Genomic DNA, 13,752 nt, shown 5'->3' on the forward strand with positions numbered 1-13,752 from the left:
GATATCCCGCCTTTCACTCCCTTTAAGGAGTCTCAAATTGGCTAACATTCTCCTTTCCCTTCCTCCCCCACAACAAACACTCTGTGAGGTGAGTGGGGCTGAGAGACTTCAAAAAGGTGTGACTGGCCCAAGGTCACCCAGCAGCTGCATGTGGAGGAGCGGAGACGCGAACCCGGTTACCCAGATTACGAGACTACCACTCTTAAGCACTACACCACACGGGCTCTCTATAAAGGGGTTATATATATGGGTGTCACTGGCCATACACTGAAAGGTCGTCAGTGAACTACCCTGCGTGCGGGGATATGGGCTTGGCTGCCTGCTACATTTACGTCTCGCTGAGGACCCCCATATCCCATTTACCCTGATGAGCCCCAGTTCTCCCCGGCTGGGGGGCTGGGGGAGATACACACCCAAGGCCTAACCAAGGTCTTCCTACATTCAGAAGTTTAATAAAGTTGTGGCCTAATTTTAATTCCCTAACGTTGTCAGAGTCTTTATTCCTTCTTTATGATCCCTTGGGGGCTGGGGCTGTTGCCGCCTGGTCACGCAACAGGGGCTTAAGGGAGGTCACAGCTCAGAGGCAGAGGAGGGGACAAGTTGGAAAATAATGGGAGAGGAGGATGAGGATGAGGAAGAGAAAACACCAGAGGGGTGACAGCTGACAGACACAGTTTCTTTAGAAAGCATTTCAGACCCCCCCCCCCAATTCCCAGAACCTGGCAAGCCTTGAAAGTAGGAGAGCAAAGAACTCAAATGCATGGGGCACTTATCAGTACCTGTAGAGATGATAAATGAGGAAGTGCAGAGTTTTCAAGGTTCTTATTTTTTTCGCCTACCTCATAGCAACCGTCACAACTTTCGTGGTATTTGGCGGTTAGGCATTGGAATGTGTTGTTGGTGTTTCGGGGGCAAGGTGTGGCCATCGCCTTCCCCGGCAATTTTGGGTATTCCACTAAAGGAATCCGGCGGTCGTGGATCCTGTCTGATGCCCGTGTGGCGGGGGGCCATGGCACGACCCTTGGTGACATCAGAAAGAGAGCCTATAGTTGGATTAGCATCAACAGGCTTCCCCTACTGGTGGTTAACCCCTCCTCAGACTCACCCCTCTATGAGTGGGTGGAGTCTAATGTTCCGTGGTCCAATGCCTAAGCCAATACCTTCTCACATGCTGTAATCAATAAAGTTGTGGCCTTTACCTTACCCATTAACCTTACATTCTTTGCCCACGTGTCTTTATTCCCCAAGCGGGGATCGGGTCCTCGAATCACAAAACATCAGACATTAAAAACTTCCCTTCAGATGTCTTCTTAAAGTCAGATAGTTGTTTCTTTCCTTGACATCTGATGGGAGGGTGTTCCACAGGGTGGGTGCCACTACCGAGAAGGCCCTCTGCTTGGTTCACTCTCACAGTGAGGGAACCGCCAGAAGGCCCTCGGTGCTGGACCTCAGCATCCAGGCTGAACGATGGGGGTGGAGACGCTCCTACACTTAAGATGACTTACATGTCAAAATGGCTTCTAAGGGCTTTGTAAGCATAAAATAAATGCCAAAATCCATCCATAATTAAAACACACAATCAAACAATACCATCAAAACATTAAAAACATCTGTATTTAAAATCCACAATCAAATCAATCATTTAAAAATCTACAATTAAAAATGCAATCCAAAATGCAATATAAACAGATGGGAAAAGGAATTCAAATGTAGGGGCATGATTTTAAATTATTTAAATCAATCATTTAAAAATCTACAATTAAAAATGCAATCCAAAATGCAATATAAACAGATGGGAAAAGGAATTCAAATGTAGGGGCATGCTTGCCTAAACAGATGAGTTTTCAAGAGCTGGTGAAATGCCAATAGGGATGGGGGTTCTCATATTTCAAACAACAAAGGCATACAGAGAGTAGGACCTCATCAAGCACAACTCTGTGTGCTCTCATTTCATATACAGAGTTGTGTTTGATGAGGCTCTCATATTTTAGCATGGAGGGCATTGCAGATCACCAGTGCAAAAGACCCCATCTTTGTTTCTGAAAGCTGATAATCATTAGTGCACAGAAAAACTAGCCAATCCAATAGTAAGTCATACATTTTAGACAATAATTTGTTGTTACCTTCTATAATGTCAATATGAAATTTTGATTTCTTGTCTTCAAATCCCAACCTCTTTTTATATCTCATTGATTTGGTGGTACTGTAGCCACCCTGTCAGCAAATTCTCTACTTCTTCATATGTCTTCAGCTTAATACCATGCTCAGTCTAGGACTTTCAAGACCAGTCTTGGTGGCCGCTGCCAGTCACCAGTCTAGCTGCCGCATTCTGAATTAGTTGTAGTTTCCAGGTCACCTTCAAAGGTAGCTCCATGTACAGCACATTGCAGTAGTCCAAGCGGGAGATAACCAGAGCATGCACCACTCTTGCGAGACAGTCCGCAGGCAGGTAGGGTCTCAGCCTGCATACCAGATGGAGCTGGTAGACAGCTGCCCTGGACACAGAATTGACCTGCACCTCCATGGACAGCAGTGAGTCCAAAATGACTCCCAGGCTGTGCACCTGCTTCTTGAGGGGCACAGTTGCCCCATTCAGGACCAGGGAGTCCCCCACACCTGCTCACCCCTGTCCCCCCAAAACAGTACTTCTGTCTTCTCAGAATTCAACCTCAATCCGTTAGCTACCATCCATCCTCCAGGCACTGACACAGGACCTTCACCACCTTCACTGGTTCTGATTTGAAAGAGGTAGAGCTGGGTATCATCTGCATACTGATGAACACCCAGCCCAAGCTCCCTGATGATCTCTCCCAGTTGCTGAATGTAGATGTCAAAAAGCATTGGGGAGAGCAGGGAACCCTGAGGCACCATATATATGGTTGTTCCAGACCTAGTGTGTTGGGAGAGTTAATTACCATATTAGCCCTAATATAAGACTCACTTTTTTTCCAAATTCCGAAAGTGAAAAGTTAAAGTGTGGCTTAAATTTGTGACCTTACAAAAAATGACTTTTATGATATTGCTGCTGAAACAGATATATGGTAAAACGGAACAAAACAAAAAAAATGTTTTATTGTCAATTTGCGAGCTTGAGACTGTTCATTTGCCATTTATGGTTGTGAGTGCCTATGGAATTGTCACAACTGAATAGCGATTTGTGATTTTAGTGATTGTATAATAACTTTTGTGAACTTGCAAAGGCTTAAATTGGCTTGGAGTTAAAATTCTACCAACTGCAGTGATTTTCAGCCTGTAACCCAATTTTTCCTCCTTGAATTTTATTTATTATTGTTTTTTAAAATAATTTTATTGATTTTCTTTTCTCATAACAATTATTCAATATCATCATTTAACATCCATTTCCTAGTTTTCCCCCTCCCTGTTGACTTCCCCCAACTTCCATTTCTGGTTTGTTACACCAAATGTTACATTCTGCTGTTTATACATAATGTTCTGTTATCACTAATTATATTTCTTGTTCTCTGTAAATAAAATTGTAAATGTTTATTTAAATCCCGCCAAGGAGTCCATGTTTTTTCTGCAAGTATGTTGTAAAGGGTTCCCATTCTTTTCCAAAGTCACTAATGTCCTTTTCACACAGTTTGTCTGTAATTTTGCCAGTTCTGCATAGCTCATCAATTTTTCTTGCCATTGTTCTTTAGATGGTATTTCTCCAATCTTCCAATTTTGTTCTATTAGTATTCTTGCTGCTGTAGTAGCATACAGGATAATGTCTTATTTTTCTTCGGCATTTCTTGTCCTAGAATACCTAACAAAAAGGCTTCTGGTTTTTCCACAAAGGTTATTTTAAACATTTTTTCCCCCAATTCATTATATATCATTTTCCATTTTTTAAAAAATAATCTTACAATCCCACCACATGTGATAAAATGTACCTTTAATTTTAAAGGTGAGGCTTATATCTAGGTGAAGCTTATATTCGGGCCAATACGGTACTATCTTCCATTGTTCAATTCTTTGCAGTGTTTATCTGGAGGGTACAAGGTCACATTCCATTCCTTCCACTGTTTACAGACTAGTGTACAGGCTGCAGCCATAAATAACTCACAGAGTGCGTATCCAAACTCCGCCATTAAAATTCTGCTCTAGGGCTCTTCCTCGGCACACAGTTAAAAGCAAGATATTTTCTCAAATTCAACCGCTTTACCACATCTGTTTGGCAGCAGTTCATTCTTTATTCCCCCACTGCATTCCTCCAATAGCAGTCCAGGAATAATTTTAAATAAAGTCTATTCAGCCTCTGTCAAGGAGGGTGTGCATAGGAAAAACCTTGTTAAATTCATTGTTGAGCATAAATCAAAAGCCATCAACCTCTTTTCTGAAATAACAAACAGAATAACATGGCAGGGACTACACATGTCCTTTTTCATTCTGCAGGGGAAGACAGGAAAAAGGAGAGCATTTGTAAACCATAAGAAAGCATAGGAAAGCACAAAGCGGAACAGGAATGGAAAGTAATAAAGCTTCTAACCATTGATAGTACTACTACCAGGGCTAATAATATTTTTTATTATCATATTGCATTGTATTTTGAGTCATTCCTTGGAAGCAGTTGTGAGAGTCAAGCAGATTGGAACATCGACAAGACTATCATGCTATAGACCTACCTGTTACATGGTGTGCTGTCTGTATTAAAGGTACTAATCACGCCACAGTGTGTGTAACCTGCAGGGTAAATGCCAAAGTCCTACTTCATTATGATAGCTCAGTGTTGAAGTGAAATATCCCATTCCAAGCTTTTGTCTGAAACTGAAAAGGAAAGCTTTGCAAGCAGAGCTGAAATTCCTCTGTCCCATTGTTACCACTCCATAGGCAAAGACATCATCATTTGGAGGTAGGGGGATTTTAGATTATTTGGAAAAGGAACACAGGGAGCTGTCTTGTACTGAGTCAGACTGCTGGTTGCTTTAGCTCCGCATTTGCAGTTCCAGTCACCGTGCCACCCTTCTCTTGGCAGTGGCTCCATGCAAGGTGTGATAAAATAAACTCAAGCAAAAAATGTTCTGGATTAGAAAATGGCCACCACTTAACTGATGTAGGTGGAATTTTGGCTCAGGCATTAGGTGTATTATTGTTCCAGCCTTCTGCTGGAGAGATGAAACTTTTTCAGGGTTGTGAAAAGAATCATGGCCTCCCTAAGACATTGATTCACTGAGGCGGCTGTCCTAAGGCAGCTGCTGGAAGCTCTATGGCCCATCTGCCCCACACTTGGCTTCTGGACAGAGACCTCCACTGAGACCCTCTTACGGGGTACCCTGAATACGCTGCTGGTTGAGGACAGGATAATGCACCACTTTACCTCAATATTTGAAGACTAGAATTCCACTCAATGCTTTAACTGCCAAAAAGTGTGACGTTTTGCTATGGTGAAGGCAAAACCTCTAGATGGGCCAATTTGTCTGCAGACAAATTCCTTCCCAGCTCCAAATATGGCAACCGTTGGCAACCACAGCAAGGCCAGGAAATCCAAGGAATAAAGACATGGTTAAATAAAAGAAAACCTAGGGAATAAAAGATGGTTAAACCTACAACCTAGAAAGCAAAACACATTTTAGAATACACGATAAAGAATTGACAGTGTTCAGCAGTGGAACGGGCTTCCTTGGGAGATTGTGGACTCTCCTTCCTTGGAGGTTTTTAAGCAGGTGCTGGTTGGCCATTTGTCATGGATGCTTTAGCTAAGATTCCTGCATTGCAGGGGGTTGGACTAGATGAGCCTTTTTGTCTCTTCCAACACTACAATTCTATGATTCCATGACCTAGAATGTAATAAACACTTAATTATAAGGGATGAAGGGAGGGTTTGCTCTTTTCCCGATGAATCTGAGGGAGTCAAGTGTAGCCAGTTTTTACGCATTGCTGGTTGACCAAGCAGACAAGCAACCAACCCCAATCAGCCAGCAAGGCACTGCCTAATTGGCAGGCCTCTGATTGGCCTGTTTAAATGTAGCTTTTTGGCGGGCAAACCTGCTCTGCAGCTGAGCCAGTTGGGGAAATCCCCACATGCCCTGGCCAGCATGGATGGCAGCCAAACATGAGGGGCTGTAACCACCCAGGAATGGGGTAAGCAGACATGTGTTGAGGTCCTACAAAGTCTCCCATGTGATACTTGCCTGATCTGGTTTAGTACCACTTCCGGTTTATATCTCTGTATGTTAAGAATAAGTAAAAGTCTGTAAAAGAAGCTCTTCCTTAGCAAACTGATTGGACTGACGGGAGACCAACACAATATGCTGTACAGTGGTACCTCAGGTTAAGTACTTAATTCGTTCCGGAGGTCCGTACTTAACCTGAAACTGTTCTCAACCTGAAGCACCACTTTAACTAATGAGGCCTCCTCCTCCTGCTGTGCCACCAGAGCACAATTTCTGTTCTCATCCTGAAGCAAAGTTCTTAACCTGAAGCACTATTTATGGGTTAGCGGAGTCTGTAACCTGAAGCGTATGTAACCTGAAGCGTATGTAACCTGAGGTACCACTGTAGTTGAATAATCCACTATGTGCTCCAACGACCACCTGTGTTTCCAAAAGAACCAGGAAAATCTAAGCACTGACCGACATCAAAATGATGTCTATACCACACATTTTAAATCCTGTTGCACCACTTAATCAGTCACAATCTAATGGAAGTGCTTACCTCTATGTTAATTGCTTCTAGAGGGAGAAGGAAGCATTTGTCTTCCATTAATCTAGAAAATCAAATGAGTAAAGTGATGAAATTTGGGGTGGCATCCCAGCACACATCTCTTTCTTAGCATTTTTATGTTATGGGGATGGGAGAATAGAAGCAATCACAAAGCCAAAGTTTCTTAACACAACAGGTAATGAAGAACATTAGAAACTGGGGCAGAAGCACTAGCATTATAACAAGAAAAAACAAATGCAATAACCCCATGTCTAAATGCAGGGTCTGGAAATGACAGTCTATTTGTCAACCACAGCGAAAATTGTGCTTTGTCAGAAAAGAAAACTCATACCACTACCTATTGATTTGCAACTCAATCAATAAAGTTTGGGAAATGGCTAGCTAACATGATGAAATGAACTTACTTTGTTAAGAGTCAGAGACGGCATACGAAAAGATGGTGTTTATTAGAAAATGGAATTTATTTGTTTTACACTGGAATAATAAAGCACAAGATCACATTTGTTGTTGTTGTTGTTGTTTAGTCATTTAGCTGTGTCCAACTCTTCGTGACCCCAAGGACCAGAGCATGCCAGGTACTCCTGTCTTCCACTGCCTCCCGCAGTTTGGTCAAACTCATGCTGGTAGCTTCGAGAACACTGTCCAACTATCTCGTCCTCTGTCGTCCGCTTCTCCTTGTGCCCTCCATCTTTCCCAACATCGGGGTCTTTTCCAGGGAGTCTTCTCTTCTCATGAGGTGGTCAAAGTATTGGAGCCTCAGCTTCACAATCTGTCCTTCCAGTGAGCACTCAGGGCTGATTTCCTTCAGAATGGAGAGGTTTGATTTTCTTGCAGTCCATGGGACTCTCAAGAGTCTCCTCCAACACCATAATTCAAAAGCATCAATTCTTTGCCAATCAGCCTTCTTTATGGTCCAGCTCTCATTTCCATACATCACTACTGGGAAAACCAGTAGCTTTAACTATATGGACCTTTGTTGGCAAGGTGATGTCCCTTCATGGATCACTGCCTTGCCATGGCAAAGGGGCTTGAATAACTCAGAGAAGCTATGAGCTATGCTATGCAGGGCCACCCAAGATGGACAGGTCATAGTGGAGAGTTTTGACTAAACGTGATCCACCTGGAGCAGGAACCGGCAAGCCACTCCAGTATCCCTGCCAAGAAAACTCCATGGACAAAGACAACAGGCATAAAAAAGATTACATTATTTCACATTATTTGGAGAAATACATAAGGCAAAGTAGAAAGAAAAGACAGTCTATCAGAAAATTCTTTCTGATATCTGTAGTCTTTAAAAAGCTTAAAGACAGATATAATAGTACCCTTTATAAGCTTCTGGGAAATAGAATATATTTGTTAGTAAAAATGAACGTGTTCCCTAAACTACTCTTCCTATTTCAATCAATTTCAATACTAGGTGGAACAGACCACCTCAAGGCGTGGCAAATATTTATTTCTAAATTTATTTGGCAGGGGAAAAGACCTAGAATTAAACATCAAATCCTAATCGACATCAAGGGTAGAGGAGGCTTTTCCCTGCCAGACCGAAGATGCAGTGGCCTGTCTCACCTGGTCAAAAGAATGATGCTCACTTAAAAACCCAGACCTGTTAGATCTAGAAGGGTATTAAAACAGGTACGGTTGCCATGCATACCTGGGATATGGGAAAGTCAAAGTGCACAAAAACTTTTTGAACCAAATCATTAGAAAATCTCTATATACCTTCTGGGGAAAATATAAAGACCTCCTCAAACCCAAAGTGCCATCGTGGATTTCACCACCCGAGGCAATTGTGGTAAGAAGGAAAAATAAAAATGGAAATTGGCCTGTATACCAAACAGTATTAAAAGAAGAAGGGAATCAATTAAAACTAAAGAGCTTTGAAGAAGTGAGAGAACAGGTATCTGACTGGTTTTAGTATTATAAACTACTTGAAAAATTTAAAATTGACAAGAAAAAAGGATTCGTGACAGAGATCTCAAGATTTGAAACAGACAAACCAAAACTCTTTCCAAAACATATCAACTCCTCTTTGACTGGGAAGTCAAGGAGGAGGAGGTTAAATCAGCTAAATGGGCCCAAGACTTTGGTCACAATATAGAGATGTGTCAATGGAAAAATCTATAGAAAGTAAACTGGAGATTTACGTCATGTTACTTTAAGGGAGAACTTCCAAAAGATGTTCTTGACCCCTTATAAGCTTTCCAAAATGTACAAAAGCATCCCAAATACATGCTGGAGATGTGGAGAACCAGGCAGCACTATGTTTCATATGTGGTGGGTATGTAAAAAGATCAAAGACTTTTGCAATGATATCTATCTTGAGCTTTAAAAAATGCTAAATGTAACCTTCCTTAAAAATTCAGAATCATTCCTACTCAGTATCACAGGCCCAGACATTCCTAGAAATGTAAGAAAAGTTTTTTTTATATGCCACCGTTGCTGCGAGGGTACTTATAGCCACACAGTAGAAAAGCGACAAAATCCCCACTAGATCTGAATTGGTATTGTAGCTTGTAGAATACGCTGACCTAGCTAACCTTTCTGAAAAATTGAAGATAAGCTTAAGCAGCAGTTCATTTCAAACTGGGAACCCTTCAAGAGATATTTTAAAAATAGTTGCTGTCAACCAGCAAGCAACAACAACTATGAAGAACATTTATTGTTCGAATATTTGTACGTTTTGTGATTTTTGATGATATTGATTTACTGATAACAATGAATACAATTTTTTTCTGTTGTACAGATGCAATTACGAACAATAAAGCAAATGGAAAAAATGTGTTAGTAATTTTTGGAATATATTTTATGGTTTTTTTAAATAGATTTGTTAGTATGTTTATAAAAGCATACTGTCATGATTAAAAAGTAGGATTTATTGCAAAAACAAACTTTTCATTTCAAATAATACGGCCTGGCAAAAAATCAAAGCTATTTCGTATGTTACTGCTCCTAAATTGCCAACTCAAACCTTCTGATTCAGTGTGGATACCCTGATGCCCAAAGTGGGGACTAGGTGATCCAACCATCAGATCTGTTGTTCCAACCACTTCCTGCTTATCCCTGCCCCAAACCTTTGAAAATGTGCCTGGAAAGTACAGTACACCCCTGACTCCCCCAACAAGCTTTGAAAGATCAATGAGTCCAGTAGTGGTTAAGGGAACTCCCTGTCCCAGATCTACTAGCAGTTTAAGAAGGTGGGCTTTATGTTTTTAAAAAACCCTCCCCCACAAGCATCCTGGAGAACAACCTGCCTTCATGAAGGGAACATGCTGCTGAATCACAAAAGAGTACACTGGTAATTGACAGGACCATAATGAGGATGGGAGTGGGAGTATGAAATGGCAGAAGGACAAGAGCATCATGAGCAGACAGCCAATATGGGGCCACTTCTGTACCTCCTTCCCCAATCACTATGCAGCGAATGCTGACTTTGCCCAGGTTCAGCAGTGAGGATCATTATTTACTCTTGAAATTTAGAACTCTGGAAGAAACATATAGACTAGACTTGCATACAGGGCAAGGAACTTGCAGCCCTCAAAAACAGCCATCATGAGTAATGTTGCTGAGGCGACTGACAGGTGTGCAAAGAGCCACCCACCGCCATGACCCACCAGCAAGGGCCCTGTTGTCCAAAGGGTCATTGGTGGGCAGGGGCTGTTTTTCTCCATGCTGGTTTTTCAGGGGCGATGCTTTTATCCCTTGAAAATTAATAGCAGCACTGCCTCAATGACATGCATAAGGGGGAACTTTCTCCCACAGAAAGTATTGATGGTAACTAACCAGGATGGGTTGAAATGAGGATTGCACATTTGGATGGAAGATAAAACTATCCATGGCTACTAGCCATGATGGTTACGGTCTGCAACCATGGTTCCAGACAGTATTGTTTTTGTATACCCTTAAAATCACAAATTGTTGTGGAAATATATATAAATATCAGAGTGGTGGGCCTCATTCTGCTCAGTGGGACATATTTTTAAATAGGCATGCAATAGTTAGCAATGTAATTGTGGCTTTGTTTTTGGTTTTAATCAGGTCATTTCTACAGATTTATTATATTAAATTAGAAACATTAAAACCACCATTCATTTATTGTTGTGCAAGAAGTAATAATATTGATGATTATTGAGTATCCCATGAAGCTCTGGCCTTTTTACACCTGATCATCTCCCTGCCCCATCCACATAGATATGTCACTGCAATCTTTCTTGTCCTGCCTATGAGGGGTCAAACGTGTGATTTCATGGCCCAGAAATCTCTACCTACATTTGCTTCTTCAAAGACAGAATCATCTTCCGGGTACTTCTGCATACAAGCTATAAATGGGAACAACTTGCCCATCCTGTTGGAATGAACAGAGACTAGTCTTCCTTCTTCCATAACTTTCAGCTGTGCTGTGGCACACAGAAGCCTCCAGATAGGAAGATGTCCACAGTGTTTCAGATCCTGTTCCTTGCATTCTGTGTTATCCTTTCTCTTCCATCTGTAGGTAAGTTCTTCTAAGGCTGTTAGAAATATTTTTATGTCACCAATGTGGTATGAAGCATTTCACATAATGCCCTCCTCAGGCATTCACAAGAGTGTCCTAGGACTATTGCTGGCTAGAGATGGATAGCATCTTCAGCATCCCCAGTTCTCCATAGCTAGTGTGGTGTAGTGGTTAGAGTGTCAGACATGGACCTGGGAGATCAGGGTTCAAATCCCTACTTGGCCATGAAGCTCACTGGTTCACCTTGGGCCCTCAGTCTAACCTATCTCAAGGGTGGTTGCGGGGATTAATTGGGGAGTAGGGAAACCATGTATGCCCCTGTGAGCTTTTTGGAAGAGCTGTCCAGAGTGGCATATAAATGTTGTTGTTGTGGTGGTGGTGTACCCACTCACTGTACCCTAACTTATTGTTTCTCCTTGTTTCTTTCTCTGTTCAACTTTCAACTCGCCCCAAATGCCTCCTGGACTTAGATTCCTCGTTCCATTATCATGTGCGAGATGTTCTGAAGACAAGACAATATTATCTTGAAGAGGCTGTGCATACAACATATCCCATGCATTAAATCTCTGTTGCTAGTAACATGAGGGTTTGTTTTGTTTTTGTTTTTTTGTCATTGAGCATATGAAGATCTGCAAACCAAATGGCTGTGAAGAATACATTGTTGACCCTGGTGCAATGTTGGCTTGGTGTTCTTGTAATAGTCAATACTTGTCTTTTTAGGAGCAACTGTTCGTTATTGTAGTCACTGCAAATCAGTTATACCAGGAGCTCCCTGTAGACCAAAGCACTGCAAGATTAGCCCAGAAGGAACTTGTGTGGCCCTCATAATTTATAGAGGTAAGAAACCTATCCCAAACTCATATATTCTTTAGATTTTTTGCTCCTCATCCAAACACCTCATTTTCTCTTTAAGCCACATCTTCATTGGGTTTAATGTTTCAAGGAAGTGGGATATTCTGTAGAAGTATTGTGTTAGGAGTTTGCGAAGCTTCCAACATTGGCAGGAGAACCCTGGAAGGAATATTGAATATGTACATCCCAGCTTCTGAGTAGCCACGCAATGGTGGAAGGACAGGGATTTGATAGCTCCTGCTGAGCACTGTCAGATTCGGTTCTGCAGAGGGTCAGAGGAAGCATGAGAGTGACACAAACTCCCAAGAAAGCCCTGGTTTTGCAACTGGCAACAGTAATTCGGTGGGCTCCTTTCTCTGTCTCAGTGCTGGAAAGTATGGAGGGGGGGGGGGTCAGCGACGAAAAAGCTGGTCAGTTAGGTGACAACACAACCCTGCGGAGTGAAGCTTTTGTTTCCAGCCTTACAGCGGCTACTTATCAAAGAAATCTTCAAACCAAACTTCAAGGTGAGGAGTTACCAATTTAATTAGGTTGAATAATTCAGTTACAGCGGGGAGTATTAAAAGGAAGTCTACCCCTGTCTGTGGCTGCTTGCGAGCATGAGAGACAATGCAAGTGGAAAGTTTGTGGATTACTTTGATGGAGTTAGAGCCAGCTAATGTTTGAGAAGGAAGTAGGATTATAGAAGTGTTTTTAATACCAATCTGAACTTTTGACTTTTTCAAATATTGAATTTGAACTTGACCTGAAGTAGAATTAAGAAGTGAACTTGACTTGAATTTGAGATTGCAATTAAGGTTCTTAAATAAGAGACCCTGATGCTGATGGAAGAAAGGAACCTTGGCTAACAGCCAAAAATATAAATATAGTTAAAGACAATTATGAAAAAACACGGAAGGAGATAAAAAGGAATTTAGAAATTTGGGGAAGAATGAATATTTCATTGATAGGAAGAATATCAGTTATCAAAATGAATGTATTACCAAAAATGTTATTTTTATTCCAGTCAATTCCAGTAATCAACAATGCTTCAAAGAATGGCAAAGAGATATTTCAAGATTGATTTGGAGAGGGAAGAAGCCAAGAATAAAATATAAATCACTAACAAATATAAAAGACAAAGGAGGATTCTTCCACATCTTCAAAAGGGGCAGGGTGCAGGGAGGCTCGAAAGGGGCCTTTCGAGCCTCCCTGCACCCTGCCCCTTTTGAAGATGTATATATTTGTTGAAATATATTTTGTTGATATATATTTTGTTGAAAGCCTGTGCCCAAAATTTGGATTCCAGAGTAAATTTATGTTGACCTTAAGCTCCAGAGATCTGGATTATAATTTTTGATCAGCAGTGGATTTTATTTCCATTGTCCTATCTATAAAATGGGAATATGTTTGACTGATTTCAGGGGCAACTAGTGATTTCAAATGGGGTTGAGCATTTCATGTGAAATCAAGTTGATTACTGGAGAAAATGCAAATGTTTAATCTCCTCACCCCCCCTTCCTCTTCTTCACTCTTCATTTCAGGGGGAAAGGTTTTTGAGAGAATACTTGGTTGCCGGAAGAAGACAGATGTGACATGTGGCCTCATCCATGTTGATAATGAGAATTCTTACCGCTATGATGTCATCTGCTGCACGGATAAACATTTCTGCAATGAGCACTACCCATGAGACAACACTTAAAGCAGCCTCTAGGCCCTCCACACACAAATAAAGCTTTTGCTGTGTTTCACTTTGGGTTTTC

General features: G+C 41.5%; 2 long non-coding RNA genes across 2 annotated transcripts in view; both read left to right on the top strand.

Moving 5' to 3' along the window:
* Nucleotides 1–13,752, top strand: part of LOC309338031 — a 201,728-nt gene that overhangs the window by 172,492 nt on the left and 15,484 nt on the right. The gene's annotated exons all lie outside the window — the stretch shown is intronic.
* On the top strand, nt 11,004–13,734 carry LOC309338032. The gene is made up of 3 exons (XR_014154595.1): nt 11,004–11,158; nt 11,879–11,995; nt 13,534–13,734. It is a non-coding gene; the product is annotated as an uncharacterized lncRNA (long non-coding RNA).

Source organism: Podarcis erhardii (genome assembly GCF_964252035.2).
Source record: "Podarcis erhardii genome assembly, chromosome: 3".
NCBI classification, from domain to species: domain Eukaryota; kingdom Metazoa; phylum Chordata; class Lepidosauria; order Squamata; family Lacertidae; genus Podarcis; species Podarcis erhardii.